The sequence below is a fragment of the Oreochromis niloticus genome, linkage group LG8, assembly GCF_001858045.2.
Source record: "Oreochromis niloticus isolate F11D_XX linkage group LG8, O_niloticus_UMD_NMBU, whole genome shotgun sequence".
In the NCBI taxonomy this organism is placed as follows: Eukaryota; Metazoa; Chordata; class Actinopteri; order Cichliformes; family Cichlidae; genus Oreochromis; species Oreochromis niloticus.
The window spans coordinates 7080794-7108771 of NC_031973.2; the positions used below are offsets into that span (position 1 = coordinate 7080794).

Genomic DNA, 27978 nt, shown 5'->3' on the forward strand with positions numbered 1-27978 from the left:
TCCGTCACCTCCCAGTGAGACTCGCCCAATAAAAGCTCACTAGGAGGTGTCCAGGAGGCCAAACCACTCAAACTGGCTCCTTTCAATGCACAGTATCATCTACTCTGTACCCCTCCCAAATGACCAAACTCCTCAGTCACCCGTCAGAGGAAGGACATTTCAGTCGCTTCTATCAACAATCTCTCTTTCAACATGACAGTAGATTTACCAGGACATCAACCTTCAAATTCAGCTCACTCTTCATAACAGAACTATGCAGAGTCCACATCACTGGTGATGCTAGGCCACTTTATCTGTTGACATCTCGCTCCAAAGTTCCTCCAAACGGAACAAGACTGAAGTACAAAACTGGAGAAAATATATTTTTCCCCTCACACTAAAACAAGGATGAGTGCTAGGGCAAAAACAAACCAATGCCAAATATATTAATAAAAAATGTAAATGAATCAAAATTAACAACTGCCATACTGTGGGGCTCCAGTTATCCATTTGCTGCACCATGAAAACATTGTTTTGGCACAAGAGTAAGTCTCAAGTCCTCTGAAAGTCCTTCAGGGGTGATTCCTTATAGAAAGATCTGCTAAATCTTAAAACATTTCCATCAGATCCTTCATGCTTTAATTTTTTGCCATGCATAATTTAACCTTTATACTATGAATATTTAATGAGTTACAATCACTCAAGTACATAGGAGTGGATCTAAATTTTGCACTTCTTAATTCACATTATTTTTGCCCTCGTTACTTAATGAATACAGGAATTATCCACTTGAAATTTTCACAGCTGATAATCACATTTAACCTTTTAAAATCTGCAGCCAAATCCATTTTACACCCACTCCAAGTGTCACAATCTGAAGCTAAAATCAGACTTTTGTTCAGTGAGATTTTTATGTAACCAACAGCAGATCTGCACCAGTTTCATGTCTATGATGTAGATGAATAGAGACATGTATATTTGATCATTCACTGAAGAAAACCTCTAAGAGTACTTTTCTGGGGGGGTAAGTTTCCACCATGTAATATAGGTGGCTGGTTAAAGCAAGCTATAGTGCACATTTTGATACCAGACTTACTTTCTTACCATAATTCCTTCTGTATCAAAACAATTTTTTAATATAGTGATTTTTTTTCACACTCTCAACTGTAGCTCATGGCTGTGAAATGGAGAAACAACACAAGTGTTCATATGTTGTGTGTAAAAGTTTCAGCATGTCCTTTAAGAAGTTTCTCAAAAAACCTGGTAGGCCCTGTCTCAAAGAGGCTCTCAGGATCAGGAGGTTGAGCAAGTAGATGAAGACACAGCAACTGCATGTTCCCCTCTAAAGTCATTTCATCTTATTTGGTGTGAAGCACTGACTGATTCTTCATTAATAACTGTCATAGTAAGGGCAAGGTCTTATATTAACCTTATAAAATCAAGTCAAATCTTAAGTACTTAAAGACAAAAATCAGTCTCTGTCTGAGTGCAAACTAGCAAAACATGATATCACAGCATTTTTCTATCAAAGGCTTTGTTAATAGTGTTTTCAAATAGCTGTGTCAAAACCTGTTGCTATAATATTTACTGATCTTATCCAGCAACTAAAGAAATGAGTTGAACTGGCATGTTTTTCTTTGAGGAACTAACAAGAAGTGATTGCAGCATTCAAATCTCCCCACAGGGTTTCTTTCAAGGAATTTTTCTCACAGCGCCTATGACAGAGACAACACAGAGATGATATACAGTAGACTGAAGGATACAAATATCCCACAAGACCATGGTGGGCCACACACAGACAGCCAGGGACAGGCCATTCATTATATCCATCCAAGCAGCACAAACAGGGCTTGAGGCATGGGGCAGCACAAGAAAGGGGTCTCTCTTCATTTGAGATGTAAAATGCCTTGTAACATGCTGGCATTTTCCCTGACAGCAACAAAGGCTACTGTCTCCACACATCTTATCAGCCTTAGGAACAACTAAAAAGTTCATAACTGTGGATAATACCACAAAAGGCGAAACACTGAGAAGAGGAGACAGGTTGAACTTGGTGTGGTACTTCTGCAGTGGGTGTTTAAAGTTATTAAGTAAAGGAAATAATACACAGGAAAATAAAAAAAGCGTGACAGACTTACTTTTTCACTCCTTCACACGTCTGGTGGTAAATGTTGACATTATAACAGCAGGCACAACAGGCTATGATATCAACAGTTTATTCCCGGCGCTGCCCAGCAGTCGAGCGCGAAGAACAATGGACAACAGGATGCCTGATGATGAGATCATGGTGTACAAAAACCAACAACGGAGCCTCTTGTACACTAAAAACATCATCACGGTGAGTCAGACTGTCAGGATATCCAACCTGTGGGTGTGTCGTCGCCTTAAGTTTCAGAGAAGTCATTTAAAGTATGATAGGAATTCAGTTTTCACTACGTCACTCACACGTTTTTGGTAATCAGCTGCTGCAGTCCAGGGGTTTTGTAATGATTTACCAGTGTGGGGGGTTTTTGTGATATTGCTGTGACTTTTGTTTTGATTTTATTATTCTAACCTTCACAGTGTCCCTTGTTTCTGTGTGTTTTTTAGCATGTGTGGGTTTCCTCCCTCCCTGTCTGTCTCCACCTGTGTTGTTTACATGCACCCATGTCTCTTTTCCCACCCGTTTTCTAATCCCTAGTTAGGCCTTAGGCCTTTTGGCCACATGTAAATGGTGCTTTAAGTCACTCAAAACTGCTTCTTTTTTTCTTTTTTTTTTAAAGCTAACACTAAATAGGGAGAAGATGTTCAGAAGTTGAATTGCATGTAGCTATGTGGACAAGGAAAAGGAAGATACTTTTATCTCTGTTTCTGACATCACAAACATGGTTCTGTGTTATTGTTTGCAAGCTTATTAATAGCCAATGTTTCCACATCAGTTTTTTGCATTTTCGTGAGAGATATATATATATTTCAAAACAAAAGTAGAAAATCCCGGTTTAAAAAGAAAACAAAACACCTGTGAGGCTGTAGCATATATCCTGTTTCCTCCCTAGTGTTTGTCTGTCTAGCTCTGTGCTGTTTTTGTTCCTTGATGTGCTCCCTTGTGCGTGTCATGTTTTCCTAGTTTAACTTCTGCTCTTCCTGATGGTTTCCAGAGAAGTCAAATAAAGGAGGAGTCCTGCATTTGGCTCCTCTCTATGCCACACATCATGACACCTGCCATGTTTAAAAAAAAAAAATATATATATATATATATATATATATACATACATATATATATATATATATATAAATATATAAAAAAGAGGGGTTTTGCTTTTCTTTTTTATAATTTGATCAAATTCATCTACTTGTATCTCAAATATTTTTGTATTTTATAGCTGATTAATTATTATTACCTGCCCGGGGGTGATCATGGAAATCAGCTAGTTCTAAATCTATTACAAGGTATTTTGTATTTTTTTTCTTATAAGATGAACTCTTCAAGATCGTAACCATTTTTGTTTTTAATAAATTGTTCTTCCAGGTTAACAATATAGGGTTAGGGTTGCCCCCATCAGAGGGTCAGTGTTTTTGTACTTGTTCTGGGAGAAAAATAGGAATAAACATTAAAAAAGCTAAAGAAAATTAGAATAAAAGCGTATAATAAAATACAAAACTTAAAACAGAATGCAAAGTAGTACAGTAGTGGTTAGCACAGTCACTTCGCAGGAGGAAGGGTTTGAATCTACCACCCACCTGGGGCCTTTCTGTGTGGAGTTAGCATGTTCTCTCCCTGCCTGTGTGGGTTCTCCCACAGTCCACAGACATGCATGTTAAGTTATCTGGTGATTGTAAATTGGCTGAGGGTGTGAATGTGAGCGTGAACAGTTGTCCGTCTCTCTGTGATAGCCCCGTGATAAGACTGGTGACCTGTCATGGGTGAAGCACTAGCCCATAGCAGCTGGGATAAGCTGCTTTCCCCGACCCCTTTTGGATAATTGGATGGCTGCATAAACTAACTATAACCCTCTCGACCAACCTTTTGACCTTTAACGTTGACACTTATTGTGAAAGACAATCATGGATTTACAGTAGGCTTGCAGAGTTTCTAGCCAAACAGCTGTGCCAAGTCATTTTCCAACCTACCAAGTTCACAGGTTTCTTAAGGCTTTTGCTGTGATTCAACTGTGATTACCACATATTAATCAGCACCGTGGAAACCTGGCTGATCCCTTCTTAGGCTCATTATGAAGTGACTAGGACAAGCCTGGTGCTATAGTATGTTAGCATGTTCAGTAGATAGTAAAAATGCAAAGAAATGAGAGAGCACTTTAGTCCAATGTCTGTTAATATGTTTAGTGTGTCTTGGTACTCTCACATAGCAAACTTTTAGAAGTGGTACAGCTTTAACAAGAAAAGTATTGATTACATTACATCACTCTGCTGCTATTAGAAAGTCAAAAATCCATTAGCTTATGGGCAAGTGGGATCTGTCCATTGATCATCTTTGGTTAGTCAGTTAATGGACTTTCAAATTGAAACTCCATTAAACAAAAAAAAAAAAAAATTGAGTGTACCTTTAAACTTCAATCAGTGTCAGCATGAAGGAAAAGTAAATGAATAGCAGCCGGAGCAACATGTGGTGTTGCGGATCAGACTTAACGGTCCCCGGGGGCAGAGCCAGGAGGATTAATCTCATGTGATTTCTCTATACACTGATAAAACTAATTCATCCATGACAATATTTATTACAAATAATCCTATGTGAATAGCATGGAATGAGAATGACTGAGTAACTGCTATTAGAAAAAGAAAGCCTCAAACCTAAAATTGCCTTTCTTAATACTGAGATTAAAGAAACCCCAGAAGATTATCTCCAGCAAACTCTACAGCTTATTTCAATGAGAAAATTCCTCCAGGCTGATTTAAAAAGCACCAGTTAGTGAGCTCACCCAGCTGTGTCACAAATAAATTTAAAATCTTTTTTGCTGTGAAAACTTTAAAGGGGACATGATTATTTCAAGCTCCATATCGACTCGTAGCTTTACATGATTCACAATTCATAGCAATCTTTGTACATCTTATACCTAGCATTTTCATGATGAATAAGTTATATGAGAAAAATCTTTAACTTAAAAACAGGCTGCCAGTGTTTTGTGGTTCAATAAATCTTTTTGCATAAGATAGTCATGAAGAATCTACATTTAATACATTAATCCTTCAGGGCAGAGAAACACTTCTTTCTAGTACTGCTTCAGCATTTACATTTATCATGCTATGATCACAAGGTAGCAGCACTCTAAACCATACCCTACTTTATTTGTTTGTTTATGTTTCTGTAGATGGCATCATAATTTTTAAAAGTGGACATCACATTGTATTAAATGAGACATTAAACTACTGATCGAAACCCTAAAAATCACAGATTAATCGAGAAACTTGATATTCTTCCTAAGATTTCTACAGTCTAACAAATTTTTGCAGCTGAAGGAGTCGCCCCCTGATGGTCATAAGAAATAATGCCAGTTTTTCGCAACATCTATGGTTTGTCCAACCTATAGCCAAGGGAAAGCTTTACTTTATATAAACGTACCCAAGAATGTTAGACTGCCACAGATTTATGATGATGTGCTCATACTTGAGATCTCCCAACTGCAAACTGTTTATATACTAAACCTAAACCTTTTTAATACTTCTTTTGCAATAAAAAGTTTGTATATTTATGCAACAACTAGGCAAGATATTCTAGTTCAGTCGCCTCCTTACGTTTGCTTTCCACAGGTCTTTATTCCTCATCACTGAGTCCATTTGTTGCCCTCAGTCTCCCCAGAATGAGCTCTAATCCCTCAAGATAACTAAAACTATGCAGGCACTCTTCTAGGCGAAGCACATGGGGTCTCAAAGTGTTTTTAAAGCCCCCGTCATGTTCATGCAGTCCTAGTTTCCCTTTTGTTGTCACAGTGACTGGGGGCCTCAAACATTAGAAGGGGAAAGAGGGAAGAAAAGGGGAGGAGGGGGTCATAGGGCTGACAGGAAGACCAGGACCCCTTCTTAGCATCTTAAAGCCTCCAGTCCTCCTATAGCTTTTACAATCTTCCACATGCTCCCACTTCCCTAATTGAAGATAAATGGACAATAACAGCTAATGGTAGTGGAAGGGTTTGTGACAACTATAAAGAGGGGCCGATGGATATAATATACTTAATATATTATGGTTTATAAATATTCTGTGCCATTTTCCTTGTAGATTAAATGTTTAAAATACCTTTATATTACTACATGATATCTCATGTGATAGCTCATGTGATATCAGATGATATAGAGCACTGACGCCAGTATTAAAACACTGTGTTCTTATCCCTTTTATATCTTTTATGCATAAAGCAACATCAGACTCGACTTAAAAGTTTCCTAATAAAAATTTATCAAAATTATAATTTTAATTCAGTAAATTTATACATTTACTAAATTAATTTAGTAAAATTATAAATTACAAGAAGTCAGAGCCATTTTTTGACATGTAAAAAACAGTTCATTGAAATAGCAAGCTAATATGATACATTAGCAAATTAAATGCATGCAACTTTTGTCTAGAAATCACTAATACAATGTTGTCGAGGCCCAGCACCCAGTAAAGTCGTCCACTTAGGCCCATGCGTGCACGCACATGCACACACAAAAACACCGCATGGAATGCAAGTAATATTAAAACCACCCCCAGTGTCCACTGTGTCAGCTGATTGTGAATGTGAGCAGACTGTTTTTGTCTGGGAAAGGCTTTGAAGGGTTTAATGCCCCTCGGTCAGCCAGTCACTCCTCCAGGAGCAGGAATGTGTTGCACTCCAGCTGAGGAGGAGACCAAACATGAGTAGTGGTCAGTGTGAGGTCGTGTCGAGTCTGCAGCCACCCATTTTCTGATGTCTCATCACTCAAAAGCCACAGGTTGCAAGACGAGATGTAGAGTAATATTTCTTCCACGTCAGACACTTTTCATTGCGGCAGGCAACAGTAGCAGTCTTGGGAAATCTGCTGTCACACAGAGGCATCAGGATTTTATCCTCTAGCTTTCAGTGCTGACAGTTTTATAGGGTTACTTATATAGATGGAGCACCGGAGAAGCAGCATAGAGAGAATCTGGAATTGCAGCACTTTTTAAAATGTAATAATTCAGCATAAAGTTATGTGGATCAAAATGTTACAAAATAAAAGTCAAAGCATTAGAAAGTACACACTTTTCACCACAACACTTAATGAAGCTCTCTAGGTAGGAATGATCTGATCAATTTATTTTAGGAACATTGACCATATACTCTTAATTGTAACAGATACCCCTCACCAAGAGATGATAATGACATAATCTGGGACACACCTTAAAATAATCCTTTGGTTTTTATTCATTCATTTTCAGAGAATGTAGGGACCCTCAGCAGGAGAGTTACTTAAAGGCACTTAACTTTATAGTTTTTGCTAAAACACATTTCTAACCCCAACATCTAACATCTAAACTAACAACATAATACCAGATTTTTAAACAGTAATGTTGCGGGGGATATTTGTACCAACTGAGCATCGTTCTGATGACAGGATAACACGCCTCGTCATCAAGCTTAAATCATCTTAAAGTGGTTTCTTGAACATGGCAATAAGTCCACTGAACTCAGATGATCTCCACAGTCAACAGATTTCATTCCAATAGAGCACCTTTGGGATATGGTGGAACAGAACAGTCACAACATGGTTATGTAGCTTAAAAGTCTGCAGCAACCGTGCAATGTTATCATGTCAATATGGCCAAGAATCTCTGAGGAATGTTTCCAGCACCTTGATGACTCTGTGCCATTAAGAATTAAGGCTGCTCTGAAAGCAAAAGGGGATCCAAACTACTACCAGCATGGTGTACCTAATGAAGTGTCTGGTGAGTGCATATCTCCTTTGAAAGAGGTCACTTTCTCGTCACACCTTGTCAAATGACTCCAAATGTCAAGTATATATTATACTGGATAAATAAAAAGCAATAGTGAACACTTCTGAGTAAATCACAGTGGCTCAGATTTCAACTGAAATGACTGATCTCGACCTTCCTCATCTTCCTCTGAGATTGCTTCCATCCACAGCTGGCATCGACCTTCAAACTCACCCTCGCTGGCTGTACAGCACTCGCACCGGGATATTTTGGTTAAATTACACCATTAGTAACAAGTGTGAACAATTTTGAGCTGTTGTGCTTAATAAATGACACCTGTGCTGTAGCTGTGTTTACCATCTGCTGCCAGTGGTTGGCATAAAGCTTTACAAGTGAATTACTGTGCAAAATTGTTCTTTAGTGAGTGAAAATGTGTTTAGAGTTTTGCAAGAAGGTTAAATTGGCTCTGCAAAGTCTGTCAGGAGTGACTGATTCAATAAACTGGCTGAGGGCTGAGAATTTGGTTCAGTTAATGGGAATTCACATTATTCTAAAAAATGGATCATGTTTTTAGAATGAAGGTGTTAAAGGTGCAAACACAAGAGGGTAGTTTCCAATCTGTGGCAAGTTTAACTCTGTGGAGTCACACATGCGGCTGTTGAAGGGTTTCTTCATAAGGGGGAAAGGTGTAAATACAATAGGGAGCTTTAGGTGCTGTGACCTTTCTCCGAGGGAAACAGGAACTTCCAATCAGCAAGTTTTTGTTACCGGTAGGGAAGGGCCAGTGCTAGCTGATTTGTAGAGACTACGCTTTCAAAATAAATGCGAGGAGACTCTCCATCAGTAAAACTCAGCAATGGCATCAGAAAGATGAAAAAATAAAAATATGTACGCTAAAATGATTTCCCAAATATACTTGGGTGGCCGTTAAAATATTGGGGCTGTCCTCCCAAGTAAAGTCTATGTCCAGGGAAAGACTGGATCATATTCATCCCTTTGGAAAATGCTCCCAATCTCCTTCAGTTTGATTCAGGCATTTAAAACCAGCATTTGCAAAATGCTAAACATCTTTGCTCCTTCCTTTTCGTAGATTTTTTGTTATTATAATTTCTAACAAGAAAATAATACCAGAATTATGAAGACTTAAAAAAAAGGCAGCCACAAAAACAATTTAATATTGTCTACTATAGAGACAACATAGAACTTGGAAGATATATGCAAGTGCAAGAGTTCACTCCATACTGGACATAAAACAGGTGCTGTGCTTTCAAAGAGTGCAGTCAGTAAGCCTGCTTTGGTGCTTTACAACCCACTCCTTGAGTGGAGCCTCAGTGTGAACATGCAAACAGAGTAAGAGTTTGTAAGTAGAGGTTGCAGGCGCCTATGAAAACTGGCCAATCAGCTTTTATAGTCTGGACGGCCCATGTGATCTGCATTAAGTTTAATTTATAACACTGAGTTGATTCGCCATAGAACCTATGCCATGCAACGCCCATTGTTTTGCATTTATGCGCTTGTGCATCTGCACAGCTCTACCATCAAGAGTCAACCTGAACTGCATTATGTTGGACTTTAAGCTAATGAACAACAGTGAAATGCAAGGAAACCTCAGAACAGACTGAAGGTATATACAAACCATTAGAGCTACAAAAATTAGAAAATCTACACTTACTGACTTTGTTTTATAGAGATATATTTGGCTACTGTATACCGATTAGCACAAGGATAACAACTCTCTTAAATAAAATATTAATATGCTGTAATTATATCCAACACACCCATGTGCTTGTGTTAATCAGTACACCACAGTATACAGATTAGCATTGTTTGCATTGTTTAAATGCATAGTAATAGTTTAACCAGGTACTATAAATCATACAGTAGCTGACACTGAGCAGCAACCTTGGAGCTAAGAAGTGAAGCCAATCTGTAAATGCCAAAAACTGCAGTTCTTACAATGACCATGTTTAAATCTCCAACTTCAAAAATATGTTTATAGCCTGGTAATGACATCTATGGCTAGTTTCCCACTTCAGAACAACTGTACAAGTTGGTAAGGGGCCACTTTGATTTACAGGTGTAGCCATTTGCTTGACTTCACCTCAGCCAATTCCACTGAACTGGACGTCTCAACAGTGTCTGTGCTGTTGGCACGTTTTGCATAATTTTGAGTCAAATTATCTGATATTATGCCTTGCTATGCATTACAAACCATCCAAGACATTTGGGCTTTACTGCTAGTAACTGAAATTCTAGTTTTCTGTTTAACCAGTCTGTTACTAAGCACCAATTAGCTTCCCTACAGTTTATGAACACAGCTTGCTAACCAAGCATGGCAGTGTTAGCTGTTGGCTTGAAACTCCACCAACTCGTCCAAATATGGTCACTTCTGGCTCTTAAAACCCATCCAAAAACATAGCATCAGTCAAAATACATCAACAGTGAGGCCCTAAAATCTAGAAGCAAATGATTGACACTATGGCTGCGTCCATCTGTTACATACAGTCTATGCTTATGACCCTCTAATGTCAACTTTTTGCCACAAAAGACAGACTAGAGGTTTGCTACTACATTGAAAAGCTTCTAAATGCTTTGTCCCTTCTATTCAAGCAAAGAGGAGATTTATTGAGAGACAGGACATTATTAAAACCCCATTATTTTAACAATTTTGAACCTGCCCTTAAAAAGAAACTGTTCTCAGACTTTCACACATCTTAATTTCTGTGGAGAAATGAGCAGAGATGACAAAAATCAATAAAGAGAGATCAATACATTCACAAAAAATGCTGAGGATTCAGTCTACAGCATCAGACTATATGCTGCATATAAAATGTGAAGGAAAGTCTGCAGTCTGCTCTGAAAAACTCCACTCAGGCAGGCTGCTCAATCACAGCAGCATATTTTATTACATGTAAAGCAGTAAACTGTAGATAAATTTCAGCAGCATTCTCTGGCATGCGTGGCAACCTTTCGTCTGACTGCATCTGAGATTGGCAATTAGAGACACAAACAGTATAAAAGCCTTTTTATAGAGGCCGTTTATAAAGACACAGTATATGCAGTTTATTAGCCATGCCCTCTAAGACTGCAACGTCACACAAACCTGCTTTGAGACAAACTGAAAGAGACTGCTCTAAGTCCTCCTTTGTTAGCACCACACCATAAACACACATCCACAACCACAGAGGTGAGTCTAAAAATATTCCAACACCAGGTGAAGTGTTTGGAACTGGCAAAAAGTTGTATTATCCCAGCCCTCATCTGAGACTCAGAGGTGTTAGGGGCACCAGCTCTGACTCAAAGAAGAACATGGGAAGAAAGAAGTAAAGAGAGAGCTTCAGTTTTCACCAGGGAGCGTCCACATGAGGGAACAAACAAATGAGTCTGGAGATCCCCTCCTCCACTCTCCATCAAACTTCTGAATCCAACTCTCTCTTTCTGTCACACCCCCAATCTCCTTATTCTTTCCCCTCATACTGGAAACTGGAACACAGAGAGAAAACTGTGACAAAGCTATTTTGGTTTGTAGACAACCTACCTTTCCACAGGCAGACACCTCAGTGCCCCGACAAACACCCCGGTTATCATGCCAAAAGGTAATGTTCCCAAGCAAAGCTGCAACTTTTTCAGACAACTCAAATAAACAAAACAGATATTAGATTCCCCAAGAACAATAACTGAATAAAAAAAAAAAAAAAGGGGGAATAAAAAACCTTTAGAAACCGTAATTAACAGCTGAAAGGTGCTATGAATATGTACCACATATAACTGTGATAAATATTAGACCACAAAACACCTTCTGAATCATTCAGTAAGCAAACACCAAACCATTTATCATTAAACGACACTCAAATCCATTAAAACATTAAGGGCTGGCCTTCAAAAAATATAAAACCATAATTTAGCACTTTTTCTCTTTTCTGCAGTGACTAATCATTGTTTCGATGCTGAAAGACTGTCTATAAAATGTCAGGTTTGATAACAAAAAGACAGAAAAATCACAAATAGAGCACTGTTCAAATGCTAAACGTATGATTTACACCTTATGAAGAGAAAAGCAGCAAGTCATTACATTTGAGGCAGGAAAAATACAACGTTTAGAATTAATCACTTTTTTGAGTAAAAACACTAAAGACCAACAAGTCAGCCATTACAGTGGTATTTTGTACCGTGTGGTTTTCCTGTAAGTTGGGACTTAACGCCAGCCTTCTAAAACCTTCTTGACATAAATATTATCTTTTTGAAGTGCATGCATACTGTATTATAAGTAGTTCCACTACACAGAAGTGGTGACCAGTATATTTAAAATATTTGACTAAACAGGCATTTTTCAGGATTTATGGTCCATTTGCAAAGCTATTTTGCTATGAAGTAAGACTGATTCTGGATTTAAAACATGGAAATGCACTTTCCAATGATCATGATGCTCTAAAAGCTACTTTCAGATGCTCACTTATTCACAAAGGGTCTCCACACCAAGCAGTTCTGTATGTTCGATTTGGCAGTTTTTTTTGGGGGGGGGGAGTTACCATTTTTTGTCCTTTCTGACACAGCCCCAAAAGGCATTTGTGTCCTCCTGGGATCAAACAGGGGATCTTTCACTTGTTAGGCAAATGTGTAAACAGAGGCCCTTACACTTAGACTTTACTATACAGTAACCTCTACTTGCCACCCTTGCACTACTGAGCAGCTACAGAAGAGTAATCAGTGAAAGGTCACTGCAATTTTTCCACTTTCTTTTGGCTACAGCTACTGTTAACTATATGGTCTATGAAATCTTAAAAACAATACTGATGTTTAACAATTTCTGCTTATTTAGACTGATTGGGAGTCTAAACCTAAAGATATTTAATTCTTACTTTAAGGAGATTCATCAACTAATCGTTTACATTTATTTACACAAATGTAAAAATTCTTCTCTTTTTACCTTAATGTACAATAATCCTCTGTAACTTTCAGTCACAGTGGGACTACACAAGTCCCACTGTGAATGTCAAACACCGTCCATCACTTTCAATGGCCAGGTAATTAAAGGTAACTTCCTGTTTCTCCAACGTTTTTTTCCTGCGAGTCTCTTACCCCAGTTTGTTCCCTGCATAGCTGCTCTGATGTCTGACCAGCTCCTTCTGATCATCCAGCCTCCTGCTCCTTCGTGTCTCACTCTGTTCCTGTTTCTCTGTTTCTGACCAACCCTCCTGAGGGGGAAAAAAAACTTCTCTAAAACCCCCCTTCCCCAAAAAAGAAACCGCTCATTCTCAAGGCAAATGCCACCAATCTGAATGAGAGCACAGTCCCCTCCCCTTTCCCTGCTTTTCACTCTCTTTCATGCATCCCTCCTCCTCCTCCTCTCAGCACTACCCAGCCCCTCTCTGACATATGCACACCTCCTCTCTCCATGCTCCACTCCTCTGCCATTTCCTTTGACTAAAGAAACTATTCTCTGCAAGGTCCTCTACTGCCATTGTCAGGCAGTTAAAAGAAGAGGAAGCAAGGGAAGGGAAAAAAAGCTGTCAGTTAAAGATCATTCTGATCTCTACACGCATGTTAAACAAAGTAAAAAATAAAAAAATAAAGTAGTGCTGCATGCATCTCACTCTGTAAAGATGCAGAGCATATTTTTTGTCCAAGACCCCCTGCAACTCTGAAGTGGATAAATAAATGGATGCCACTATTAGCTGTCCAAATTGAGTCTTTAAAGGAGACGTGGTGAAAACTAAGATTTAGAGTGAAATTGTATTTTTATGGAACTACAGATAAAGGAGCCTGTTTAATTAACTCCCAGAAAGGATTAAAACAGGTAATTATGATACGAATGATTAATTAGAAGAAGCTGCCACTGAAAGATTAGAACTGGTTTACCTTAAAAGGAAAAAAACCCAAGTGAGGATTTTGATATTTAAGAAGCAATTCTGGATGTATGACATGCAGGCACACATAAAAACAACATGGTAATGATTGTTTCTGCTCTAAAAAGTCTCATGAAAACAAATGCCAGTAAAAAGTTCAAACGAGAGCAAAGTATATGATGAGCTGTAGTACTAATACAATACTACTACTAAAGCAGTGTCCTGCACAATCACCTCTTTATATAATTGTTAAGGTACTGCACACACACAATGATTTGGGGGGAGTGCAGTAAGCAGCTACAGGTAGGAATAGATGGTGCTGAGTAAGCAGAACAACAATAAGGGTTTCATATAATATATGGATATATTTCATACCTGCATTATTTTTTAGCATTTCAGTGTCTTGGGAGTTGTACATAAAGTGATAACATCTGTTTGCAAACAGCTGCATATTTGCTCCAAGCATCTGTGAAAGGGACTGTTGAAATTTTTACAGAAGTGATTTTTACATTATTTACATTTCAACTGGTTTAACTGGTGCAGGAATCTAGTGTACATGCTTTGATGATATAAAAAAGAAAGTACAACGACTCTTGAGCACTTTTGTCTGGTTCAGGTTTCATTTTTAAAAGTGCTTTACAAGTGTTTTCAAAAGATTGAGGTTCTATTTATTCAGTGGGCAAGGGGGCTGTCGTGTCGTGTGCACACAAGTATTTATTGTGAAAGCATTGTTGCCTCCATTCACAGCACACACCCACACGCTTTGTGACAAAAAAATTCTTCAGTCTTGGACTGCAGCTAGCCATTGTAGTCGTTTTTCTGCTCTATGGCCTCTGAAAGTTCAGCATCATGGCACATGAATCAGTTCTCCTCCTGTTGGTTCTGGTTAACACGGTCCTTCAGATTACAGCACATTTTCAGAGCAGGAGGAGGAACAAAGTGGACGTGGAGTACATCTGACAGCAAGATGGTATTTCACTGGATTATTATTCACCTTTAATGAACCCAGAAACCAGGAGATTAAGAATCTCTTGTCTGGATTAGTGCTGCCAGAACTCAAAAACCCCTTAGTTTTTTAAAACATTTGATTATATAATCTCATTTAGAATATACACTGTCAGCCCTTGTCCAGACAGACAGCATGTTTTTCCAGTGGTGGGAGAAACCAAAGCTCCTGGAGAAAACCCACACAAGCACCGGGAGAAAATGCAAACTGTCTAGATTCAAACCCAGGACTCTCTTGCTGTAAGACAATATTGCTAACTAATTAAGCCACCATGCTGCCTAAATGAAATAAAAGAAACTACACATGGCCACAATGGCGAACCAGGCCACAAAACTATCCACTAGAGAAAGTGTTTAGAGTGAGCTTGGCAGCAGGAACTGAACTTTCAAATTAATCGAATCAGTCTTATTTATATAGCACCAATTCACAATAATAGTCACCTCAAGGTGTTTTCTATTGAGAAAACCCCAGCAATCATAAAATTCCATATGAGCAAGCACTTGGCAATGGTGGGAAGAGAGAACTCCCTTTTAAGAGGAAGAAACCAGGTTCAGGTAGGTGCGGGTATCTAGTGCAACCAACTCTGGGGTGAGAGGAAAGAGAAGAGAGCACAAAGAGACCACGAATAACAAACGAGACAAAACAGATAAAAGTTACAGACATGCATATAAATGCATCAGGATTTAAAAGAGGGAAGTGGACAGGTGGTGATGAATGCCAAGTGTATCATAGGAAATTCCCCAGCAGGCTGAGCCTATTCCAGCAAAACCAAAAAGAAGTTGGGGGTCACCTCATCTAGCCCCAACTACAAAAGTCTGAAGCCCAATTTTAAAAGCAGAGATGATGTTGACAGTGTACATCCTCTCCATCTTCTCTGTTTCATATATGGTTCTAGACCTTAAATACAACCCAAACGTCTGCAAGCGCTCTATTGATATATTCAATCAATTATACAATTCCCTCATTCCCGTCACTGCAGAAATTAAGAAAATACTAAAACAAATCACCAAATATAGTTATAGTGACTATAAATAGGTATGGTTTATACAGTTTCCACCAACATTTGAGACAAATATTTGTTTCTTAAGTTGCTAAATGCTGCCCTGCTAATCTTGCATGTCTGCTTTTAGTGCAGTGTGGGTATAGGTTGAGTAATAATTTAAATTTATTAAAGTTTCATGCATGCTGGCTTACTCTTCTACCAGCATTACTAGCTGAACTTCAATTTAGGATTATCAGACAGTAATCGCAGTTTAATCGTGGATATGACATGCTGAAGTTTATTCCAACATGGCTTTGGCAGCATTCAGCGTTTGCCTTGACCTGTAAGCCACCATCTGGTCAATAAACATGAAAAAAAGGAAAAAGAAACAGGAGTTGGTGTAGTCAGTGTAGCTCAGTTGCTCCCACATAAAGAGAGGGCTAAAGTAGGGTACGAGAAGTAGGCTATGCCCTGCCACCACCGCCTTACACACATACAAACACAGATTTGTCCCTCTCCCTTTTCAACTCTCTCTTTCCCTGCTCATAGAACTGGGTCACAGTAGTAGGCACAAGGTTTGTCCTTCAGGCAACAAGACGTGATGCTGGGGATGGAGTTCAAGGTCATTCTTGATCAAGTCTCAATGGGAGGTCTTGAGAATACTAAATGGGCCACAAGCGAGGTCTCATCAGCCTGCAGCCAAAGCAACAGAAACTGCTCTCTGTTGGAGGCTACCATTTGAGAACAAACACCATCAATCAGCCGCCTGGAGGCCACAACTGCTGGACTAAAGACGCAGGCTGCAAATCACCGCTGTGAATGGCACCATTAACACTACCACTTTTACTGGCATGGGATGGCCAACATGACTCAGCCCCTATTTGAGGGAAATGATTTACAGGCTGAAGCAGCAGTAAAGTAAAATTCTGTAACTTCTCTATCTGCAGGACAGCTGAGTTAAAACCATGAGGAATATTAAAGGGAAATTCCAGTAAAACAAATAATTCCAGTGTGGCTTTGCAGAAATATTGGGTACATCTGTCTGTGGTCTCCAGTTTTTCTTCCTCAGTCATATAAAGTTTATTATCCTACAGTGATACTTAAAATGTTTAGGAGTGCCAGGAGTAACACAATTTCTGGTGAACACTGAAAACAGCTCCCAAGAGCCCACAATTCTACTTTATCTACATCTATAGCGGATGCCCATCAGTCGGTCATCCACAATAAGCTGTGTTGCCATCTCTCTGCGGTCCGTCATCCTGCTTCCTTCTATATTTTCATAACAACGGCTCCCGTCTGGGACCAGAAACCGACAGAAAGCTAGGCCATCCATCAGTGTCCATGCTGCCTCGGCATGGGGACACACTCCCATTGGACGCTGCAGCTAAAACTGGCCTCGACCAGCCAGCCCTTTGGACCACTTACCTCCAAAATAATCCACCATGGCACAAAGCAATTCATGCACACCTCCCAAATAAAACCACTGAGAAAATTTCAGCAGTAGGGTGCTTCATCAGTATGAAGAGAGAAGTGAGAGAAGGGGACATTTGTAGATTAAAATAAGTAGTCCTACTGAGCAAGTCCAGTCATAAATCCACACAAATGGGCTGTTTTGAGCTGGCAGGGACCCGACTTAACCACACTCTGATTTACTGTATAATGTGGCAAAGAGATTAGGGTTATGCCTCCCGCTCTGGAATTACAGCAATACCCTATCCATGATTAAGATCTGTTGCAAGCTCCCACGCAGCAAGAATGTGTTAACATCCACGCCAGCACGATGCACGCTGCAACATGTGGGCCACGCTGAAGCCAATTCACAACGTCAAAGTCTCAAACAGGAAATGACCATTAGAGAAAACCTAATGCGGGTATGAGGAAATGGCCTCAACATGTGCAGAAATTTTAGCAGTACTGCATGCTAGAAACTCCTCTTACCTGTCACTGACACCCCGTCTTCAGCTTCTGGAGGCCTTAGAAAATCATGTACGAGTCCGTTGAGCATCTCAGGAACTCGTCATTCTTCTCGTCGCCTCTCTGTTCTCCCAGACTGAGGGGATAAAACACACACACACACAAAAAAAAAGCACAATGTTGAATCAGCAGAAGAGAAGCAGTGAGACTACTACTGCTGTGGGGAGGCTGGAAAACGTGAAAAGTGACAAGTGTGTTTATAGAAGTCGGCAAGAAAGAGGAAAATCTGAGTCACAATGGCAAAAAGACTTCACGTGGAAGAAGCCTGAGAGTGAGGGGATTTTTCCTTGTCAACAAGAGCGAAGGCCGAACACAAAAACTTGCACCTCGTTTAAAACAAAAACAAAAAAACCCAACAACTATCCCCAGGGACAAGTTTTAAAATGCTCGTGTTGATTCTTTTCCATGTTAGGGAATTGCGTGGGGTTTGTGGGTTTTCACAGGAAATCACTTTCTAAGGTTGAGCAAGGTTTAGAAATTATAGCCTAAAAATTCTGAATTGACTTCTACCTCCACACCTAAAAAGACAAAAACCCACTGCCACCATCTGGAAAGAAGTAGAGAGTCCATCTGCAGCTCATTAAACTGACGTATTGCTAGTACAGCAATAATTTAGTTTGTAATGGAAGAGCACAAGAAAAGACCGTGAGAAGTGCCAGAGGTGAGTAGACAAGACAGCCCTCATTTCACACTAAATATTCAAGCCTGCTGCTACAGTGAGATCACCCTAATTGTGGCACAATCATGTTTTTAGTAAATATTGTGCTGGGAATGAAATACTGACGGTAACAAAAGAAAGAACTGCACCAAAAATCTAATGCCATACACCAGAGGCTTTATCGATCAAACTACAAGCTACTGCAGATGAAAATTAGCCTGTATGGATAAATACTGTCCCTTCAATTGATGGGATAAAGTGTTCATGTTAATTAATGTGCATTTTCCCTTTTTAAAATAAAAAGGAAAAAACATTACATTTCAATTTTTTTTCTCTTTCCAGGTCAAATTTTCAAGTTGTGATTCAGCTCTTCTTAATTTTATAAATATCTACAGAACCCAAGTACTACACAATTTATTTTACATTTAATTAACTATAATTACAGTTATAAAGGTTTTTCTCAAAATGGGCCTTTTTAGTGGGTGTGGCGATGCACATAATAGCAAGTCTATGCTGTATTATTATACAGAACCCCTGCATTCTTCTTTTATTTCTATCTGATAAATGCAAAAGTTTACTAACCATCAACTTTAAATGAAAAAAAACAACAACTTGAAAACAATTTTTAACGCAACACTACATAAAAATTCTTCTCTATGCAAGAAAAGCTCTGAGTGAAACTACACATTCCCACAGTATTACAGAACAGAGACAATGCTGTCCTTAGGACTATTAAACAAAGAAAGGTACATCAATGTGTATCAACACTTGAAACATAAGATATTTCTAAAATGACAAAACAAGGGGTGCATGACATCTTATAAGTGTACAATATTTTGCCATGTACGGGTAGGCTATAATTTTCTTCTGCAGTGAGTGGCTTATATCAGCGTAACTTAGTTCACAGACATACAATTTGTCTTTTTCTATAGTTCATTTTACTTGAAACAATCTTTCTCAAACTTGACTGTGCCGCAAGTAATTAGGATTATTTCACTGTACTGCAGTAGCAGGGCTCAATATTTAGTGCAAAATGAAGGCTGTCTTGTCTCCTTACCTCTAAATTATTGCTTTATTAGTACTACGTCAGTTTAATGAGCTGCAGATGGACTCTCTACTTCTTTCCAGATGGTGGCAGTGGTCGGTTGTCGTTTTAGGTGTCGAGGTATAAGTCCAGAAATCCAGAATTTGTAAGTAACAACTCTTCCCCCCCCCCCCCCCCCCCCCTACTTTGAAACTAATAATAATTTCCATAGAATCAGGCATATGTCTATCCATATGTTCTTTCACCCGTCTATCCAGAATGGATGGATAGATGACAGGACACCTTGTAATCATCAAGTTCAATCCTTCAGTTGTACGAGTTAAAAATGTAACTAAATGTAACTACAAAGACTAAGCTGAAACAATAAAATCTACTCCACAGTTTGAACTACAAAAAAAAAAAATGCAACCCTATATTAACTGAAATTAGGGTTTATATTTGTTATTAAAAACACACAAACACATACACAAAGATGTCTGTAAACCCTATATGTTCTGCAAGTCTAAAAATAGACTGGTGGTCTCAGCTGAGATACAGTGTGAGAGGAGCAGTAGCTAACTGGTTCATGTGAATCTCCTTTCATCAGCAGGATGATCAGATTTGTGGTGTTTGCTAAAACTAATGTTACCAAACTGCCTGCAGGGTTACTGCAACTGTAAGGGCTTTATTTAATACTAGCCAAGCCATCAGCTCTTCCATCTGTGCCTAACACACTGTATTAGTAAGTTACAGACAGATGGAAGTGCTGAGGAGACTGTGGCTTCCCACATGTAATGTAGCTCAATCCAGATGGCTTAAATGCAGCTTCTTAAATGCTGTACAGTGATAGGGCCAAGCCATTTAGAATAATTGAAGGCCAGCAAAGAAATGCCTTAACACTTGTTTGTTTTAAAGGCTGACAAATGACCTACAGAACATAAGCAGGTGTTTACTTAACAGAGCAAACAGTGCAAAGAAGGACGCAGGACTTGGATCATTGCACTGAATAAAAAGAAAGCAGAGGGCAGTATTTTGATAACCAGTTATTATGTCACACAAAATGCAGTCTGATCTAGACCCTAATTTTCCTAAAAGGAAAACTAGACAACCCTCCAAAAATCCATAAAAGCTGCAGCAGGGCTGGCACCATTGATGCCGTCCATAGGCACGTCAAACGCCACCATGGTGTAGTCCTTGTCCTGCTCTGCAGCCTCAGTGAGCTCAGTAACAGAACCAGTTCTCCACCTGCTGCAGGTTCTGGTTAAAAGTGTCATCTGCTCTCAAGGGATTGATGCAGAACAAGGAATACTCTCACCAGCAGTTTACTGGTGTAGGAACATGAGATGGGAAGGATTGAGGTTACCTGTTTGCAGCGACAGAACTTTCAAAATCAGACTGAGGGCATTGTTCTATCATTGATCCCATCCTTGTTTTGTCCTTATTATCCTTGATTGAGGAAAACAAAACTCAAAATATGTCTAAAAGGCACAAAAAGTAAAGTCTAAGAGTAAGAAACGAAACAAAATGTGTTTATAAATCTCAACTATCAGTCTATTCTTAATCCATGGATGAAGGTTTGTAACGTGATGGTAATAAACTTTAAACTACACAGTTACAGAGGTTGTAAAAGAAAACGAGATAAATCATGAATTTTCACCATGTGTTACGTCATAATTTGCATCTTTTCCTACTAATATTTTGTGAATTTAGTACTGGTAGCATGCATTTTAATATATAAATATTTTAAAAATATAAATGCTGATAGTGGATGTCAACATTATCAGAAGAGTTTTTTATTTTAGGAACAACAAGCCAGGTTTATTTTTAAAGTAACCTTCAAAGACAATTTAACAGCACTAAATGTCACAGTGAACTGCTAAATGATCCAAAACACCACCAAGAATACACCAAGTGTAACAAAGAGGACCAGGACATCGTACTTCATCTCCACCAAAAGGGTAGCTTTTGTTATTTGGGGGAAAGAAACGACCGAAACAAATTTCTGCAACGTAACTGATTAATTTTATGACTCTTTGAAGACGGTAAGAAGTGAATTAAAAAGGCAAAGAAAAGAAACATGTTCTCTTCAACAGGGATTGTTGGAAAGTAGATTTACACCCCAAGAAAAATTAATTTAGTTATTACCATATACCTGCAGAAGTTATTCAGAGCACATTTAAAGTATTTCGGCAATTTCTAAAAAGCTCACACTCGTAACAAAGAGATTGCAGATGATAGATTATGGTTTAATCTGTAGGCCAGAGTGCCAACAATCATCCACATAAAGAAAGAAAAATGACAGCTCTGGGAGTAAGAGCAGGTCATCTACTCTCCATCCCAAATTACAGTTTCACTATACCCTGGAAAAAAGTGAAAATCCCAAAGGAAATTGCAAAACGTAGTTTAGATATTTTGATATTTGTTTATAAAAGCTAAATATAAATAAACCATGACAATCATTCATTTTTAATCATTATAATTTATCATTTTAAAGTGAACTGTAGCCAATCACAGTTGTCATAGAGCGAAAAGAGGGCTATTCTGTAGACAGCCACAGAGACAAACACTCACACATACAATTTTAGATACCAATACCCCAAAATCCCTAAAAACACACAAACAAAAACAAAAAACAAGTTTCAAGAGAAGCTGCAAACCAAGGGCTGAAAAACTAAGCCAGTGCTGGAGTATCAAAAGCTGCAGTTCCTCTAGTGACCACTTGAAGCTTCAAAAAACAAGTCAATCCTGAGTCACTGAAGTGGACCTCTGAGCCATGCTCTTGCTGCTGGTGCCTTTTGGAGAGTTTTTAATTACGTTATCTTACAAATATGTCCTGCTATGTGGTGAAACCCAGCCAAAAAGTTTGTGCTTCAGTTGCATTAACTAAATGAAATTCTAGTATTTTATTAGCCTAAACTAAGGATTAATTAGCAGATATCTGTCTGTGCATCATGTTAATTTTAAATAATCAATGCAGACAACCCGAGTTGACAGTTAGGGATTAATATCCTGATTACATGCATAAAAATGCAGGATTACTATGAACATATGTGCATGTCTGAGCATAACAGGATTCAGTAAGTTCACAGCTACACTGTGCAGCAGTCAGGATTAAATTAGATGGGGTGCAGGAAATAAATTTAGCCACCTATTGGGAAGGACAGTGTAATAGAGTATAAGTAATGAAGATAAATGAGGTTCTGCATTTTCCAGGCTTTCAGGCATGCGCACACAAAAACATGTGAACACACACATGCAAACACAAAAAACACAGGGCCCAGTGGACTATTAAGAAATAGGGTGGCGTCCCACTTCTTCCCTGTCCAAACACTGCCATCCCATAGCACTTAGGTTTATTATTCTAATGCTCAGCCATGTGCCAAAGGTTGCAGGCGGGTTAACAAACTCGGTAAAAGGCAGTTGGACCTTTACACATTCAACAAAGGCCATTCAGAAAACAGGGAAGTGGTGTAGCATAAACGAGCACCATGCAAACAGACATATTGACAGTATCCTGTAATAATAAACTTGAAAGCATGTAATTGATTTTCACTTGACTGCTGCTGTAAATTGTAAATGTGTGGTTATATAACAGTATAAATGTAGGGGGGAAACATCTAATGGAGACTGGAAACATTGTGTTCAGAATTCTGAAATCATACAGATGTTTGTTTAAAGTGGATAAAATAGGCAGTGAGGGGGAAGTGAATCCAAGGAGGAAAAATGGCATGTCTGCCTTGTTTGGACAGTAAGAAGGTGGATCAGCAGAATCTCAGAATTTTTCTCAGACATCCTCATTTAGGATCCTCTCCCAGGCCAAACCTCAGACATCCTCCTGCATTTTAAAAACCTCCTGGGAGAAAAATCCAGCTACTTCTTCCATGCAATGAGTGGTGGAGACTGAGGATGAGGTTAAAACGAAATGAGGAGGTGCATCATATTTTATTGCCTTCTTTAAGTGAAATCTAAGACTTCAGGGACAAGTAGATGCTTTTCATTGCTGTGCATCTGTTGAAATACAGTTGAAAGCAATTTTATGTCATTAAGTCTTTCAGAATTCGAATGCAATTGTGGCAGAGGTAGCGAAAATATATACTTTGTGACAATATATCAGGGTCACAGACAGCTGCCTCTCCATTAAATGCCTTTCAAAATAAAAACAGTCAGTCATCATTTATATTGGAATGAAAAAAATTAATAAATGTTTAAGTATAAAACATTACATCTGTTCCATTATTATGATCAGATCTTTTAAATGTAAAACAAAAGCTACAATAACTACTCCATGGCTTTATTTTCAATACCAATAGATGTGCTGATTCTTTTCTGCAATGGTTTAGAGATTCTTATACAAAATGTCAACAAAAGTAAGAAAACCAAAGAATAATCAGTTGCAAAGTTTTTTTGGCTCTCAATGACCTCTTGGGCATCTGTACATACATAAGCATAGCTGCACAGCCCTGTGAAAAAACCCCCAAAATATGTTGTCTTATTTCACTGTAGGTTGTGTAAAAGGGGGCTGAAAGGAAAAGGAATAACGCTTTTTTTGTTAGGCGAGGATAGTCTGGCAGTGCGATGACAGGATGAGAGTGTATTCAAACAGTGTGCACATGTTCATTACTCCAGATCCACTTCCCCTCTGTCTGAATAAGCTATTATGCAATACTGTGACGCAGGTCCTGCTTGACCGTGCATCCCACCTCCCACGTAGCTTCTGATCTGCACCCTTGTTCATTCCCATCACCTCTCAGTCACTCAGACATCTACCGCACAGCCCCCCCCCGACTCAAAAACCTTCACCTCTTTTGACTCTTTCATAGGCATATGATTTCTCTTTGAGATATATTTTTATAAGTCATAAGCATGCCTGTTTTAAAAAGAGTACATTTATATGTCGTCCATCTCGTGGCCTCCCAGCTGGAGAATAATCAGGCCAGAAATCACACAGAGAGCAAGGAGAAATGTATTTAAAAATATCCAAACAACCAACCTCAGGGAGGGGGGTCGTCCCACTTACATAAGTTCAGTTACACACAGTACCTCTTACTGTGAGGAAACTAAATGAAGATGTAAAAAGGAAAAGGTGGAGGCTTCAAGAGAGCCAAGATAAATGTCTGCAACAATTCTGCCATTCAGGACTCACTTGAGACTGACAGAAACAACAAAAGACAAAGGATGAAATATTACACTGAGTTATGGGTTTCTCTTCAAACTCAAGAGAAACAGTCAAATTTTATGTTTGATTATTTATAAAAACCTGACTTGCGTGACCTTGAGTGAGGGCGGATGAAGCAAATGACAACAAACTTGACAACTGAAGATGACGAAAGCAAAAGTGGGCTGATGGCCAATATCTTTAGGTAAAGAATATTTCCAGTTTATGTAACTTGCTTCTCATTTCCAGAGATTTGTAATATCTGAAAATTAAAGATGTAAAGGGGTCAAACTCCAACAAACAAACAAAATAATTTTTAAAAAGTTATTCAATCACATCTATCGGTATAGATATATAGTTGACATACAGAATCCCACCACAGAGTTCTAGGTCTGCCGTGACGTCTCCTCCTAGCTGGGTGTACCCAATTTTTCCCAGTCACATGGAAAAGCATGAAAGAGCCAAGATAAAACAACCTACTTGCTCATGTTCAAGGACACTAATTGTCCTGTTTTTTCCTGACAGTCAGCATGACTTTGAAACTGATGTGTTTCAATAGGAAGTAAAGTCACATGCGAAAAAAAAAGTTTTCACAGGGCTCTGCAGTCCTCTGTAAATCTAAGTACACCCCATGACTTAACAGTTTGTAACAATAACTTGAAGTACTCATTTTTTGTCTCCCATATTGTTATAGAGGAATTCTGGCCCAATGTTTATAATGTTGCTACAGTTCATTGAGGTTTGGAGGCATTCATTTCTACACAGCTCTTTTAAGGTCCCACCCACAGCATTTCAGTTGGGTTCAAGTCTGGATTTTGACTGCATTTTCTACAACTGTATTCAGTTGTAGATTTACTGCTGTGCTGAGGATCATGTTGCCCCTGACTGTAGAATACTTTGGTGTACAGAGGAGTTCATGGTTGACCCAATGACTGCAAGGTTCCCAGGGTCCTATGGCTACAAAACAAGTCCAAATCATCACCCCTCAGCCACAGTGCTCAACAGATGTTATGAGGTGTTTGTGCTAATATACCTAGTTTGGTTTTCTCCAAATGCAGCACTGTGCAATATGGCTGAAAAGCTCCACTTTGGTCTCATCTGTCTAAAGAAAGTTGTTCCAGAAGTCTTGTGGTTTGGCCAGATGCAGCTTTGCAGACCTAAGCTTTGCTGGTCTGTCCATTTTAGAAAGAACAGGCTTTGTCCTGGCAACCATTACAAAAAAAGCAATATTTTTTCAGCCTTTTTGTAGGTGTAACTTTGTGAACTTTAATATTTAAATGGTGACTGAGGACTGCACAGTCCGAGATGTCAGTTATGAGTTTTTCCTCTGATCATTGTATTGTCCAACTTGCTGGAACATCCACTCCAGGAAAGACTGTGGCAAAGTCTTAACACGCATCTGAATGCCGCAGACCAGCAAACTCCTAAAACATCTGCTTTTATAGAAGTGGTCACACTTTATAGTGATCAGTATTTAACAGCACCAACGATGCACTTATTTTTCAACAGGTCTACTTAAGAGCTCAATGAAAATGTTCTTTTTCGCATGACTCTAGATCTGTAGCATGTATTTTGTTGTTCAGTGGAGACATGTCACGTTATCAACCAAAAATATATCAAACTCAGTGATTCACTAGCTCACAACTCATGACACCAATTCAGTTATTCCAGAATTTTGGTGAAGACCCATTAGATGATCATGTGCCATGTGTTTCTGTGAATTGAGGACAGACGAATTAATCCCAGGGTTATCAGTCCTTTGACTGGATGAGCTAAAATGTGGCAACTGTTGCATTTGAACCAAAAACCATATTTTTTAAACCTTGCAGAGTAATTTTTATTGCCTAACCATAAACAGTAGGGTTTAGACTAACTGCCCCTTAAAAGTGGAAAATATTCACTTTGTGTACATGGCTCTGAATCCGAACATATGACTCCAGTCTGATGAAAATTCAGGATCACAGAAATGACGTCAATTCATTTCTTAAATTGCTGCACTGTTTATTATTTTTTTTCCTGTTTTCTCATGTTCCTGGCCAGTCGACGAGAAAGCCTGTGGGCTGCACCTCAGTCAGAGGCCGTGAGATGGATGACAATCGGACAACAGCCAGCTGACACAACTGAGGAGTAAGTGAGTGGCAAAATGAGTGGTAGCGAAAGAGGAGAAAAACAGTGTGAGAGCAGGAAGGGAAGGGGAAAAAAATGAGGAGAGAAGCAGGAGTCAGAGATGCTGCAGGGCTGTACTGTACATCAGCACATATGGGCCTCCCTGCAGCAGCTGTGAATGTCATGATCACACTAACTACCGCCGCCAATCACATCTGCTCATGGGAATATGGCATGTTGTTTTTAAAGGTTTTTTTTTTTTTCTCTTTTCAGACTGCGTAATCATCCACTCCTGACAGCAGATGATGCAACACACTATGTGTACATGCTCTGTAAAATATTCTCCTGATAGGCCATTTTGGGATAAACTTTAATTCAGGCAACAGACAACATGTGACAAAATTGTGCCCCACATCCTGCAACAACATCCAACAGCTCCGCTACAATGCAGAGATGCCCTGATATGATTAAGCAGAGAAATATTTTACAGGAATCTTTGTAATTCTGTGCAGATTAATTCAGGCAGAGCAGTGCTTTGAGCTAAACACTCATGTTAACATGCTCACAGTGACTACATGCTGTTATGCAATGCATGTTTAGAACAAGTGCAATGTACAAGCTAGCATTAGCTTACTGCTGCCTCGTTGGCAGTGGTTGCTGGCTATCGGTGGCTTCCGATTGCTTTGGTTGATAGCAGATTGCCCCTAATTTAACGTTTGTCTGCAAATATTCTTTGACTACTAACCAAATGGAAATAAAATTTGAAAGGGTGCACTCCCAATCTGGAAATGGAGAAGAAACCACAACAACAGCATAAAGGCTAGTGACCAAAGTAGTCACAGGAAGGTTTTTTTTCCGGTTGAGGAATATAATTTTTCCCTAGTGACAGGTGGTTGCCAGGGGCTCACTGACTGGTCTGTAGGCCTGAATAATTGGGTTTTAGCAATGTTTTTTCCTGCAACTGGAGCCTTCTTCACTTGATCCAACATTGTCACCATTATTGTCACACATCCAAAACAGTGGACAAATTAACCTCATGTGGTTAGTATGTAGACTCATAGCAAATGGGATCAGAAACATTTCACAAAAGTATTGCATTAACTGTTTAAAAACTGCAAGCATTTTTAGACGTAGTCCTGCATTTTCAGAGCTTATTCAGGTGCTTCTAGATCTTTATGTAATCTCGGACTGACTCAGTGATATCGAGATTAGGGATCAGTGCCATATAATCTGCTGCAGGACTTTTTGGTCTTTCTGACATTGAAGATAAAGGCTATATATACAGGGTTTCCACCAGGGAAGTCGATAACTCCAGTGGCCCTGACAGGGGCAAACAATTTAATATAGCTACACTAATCTTTTCTAACAGTGATTGCGAAGC

At 39.0% G+C, this 27978-nt stretch overlaps 1 protein-coding gene across 5 annotated transcripts in view; it reads right to left on the reverse strand.

Moving 5' to 3' along the window:
- LOC100692643 (leucine zipper tumor suppressor 2) overlaps positions 1–27978 on the reverse strand; it is a 45282-nt gene that overhangs the window by 7334 nt on the left and 9970 nt on the right. For 2 of the 5 annotated variants that reach the window (XM_005458145.2, XM_013276442.2), the window contains one exon: positions 17619–17730. The exons of 1 other annotated variant lie outside the window; for it this stretch is intronic. The gene's annotated coding sequence lies outside the window, so the exon portion shown is untranslated. Of the gene's footprint in view, positions 1–2117; positions 2391–12925; positions 13074–17618; positions 17731–27978 lie in introns of those variants that run through there. 2 more of the 5 variants (XM_013276443.3, XM_013276444.3) reach the window with 2 other exon arrangements.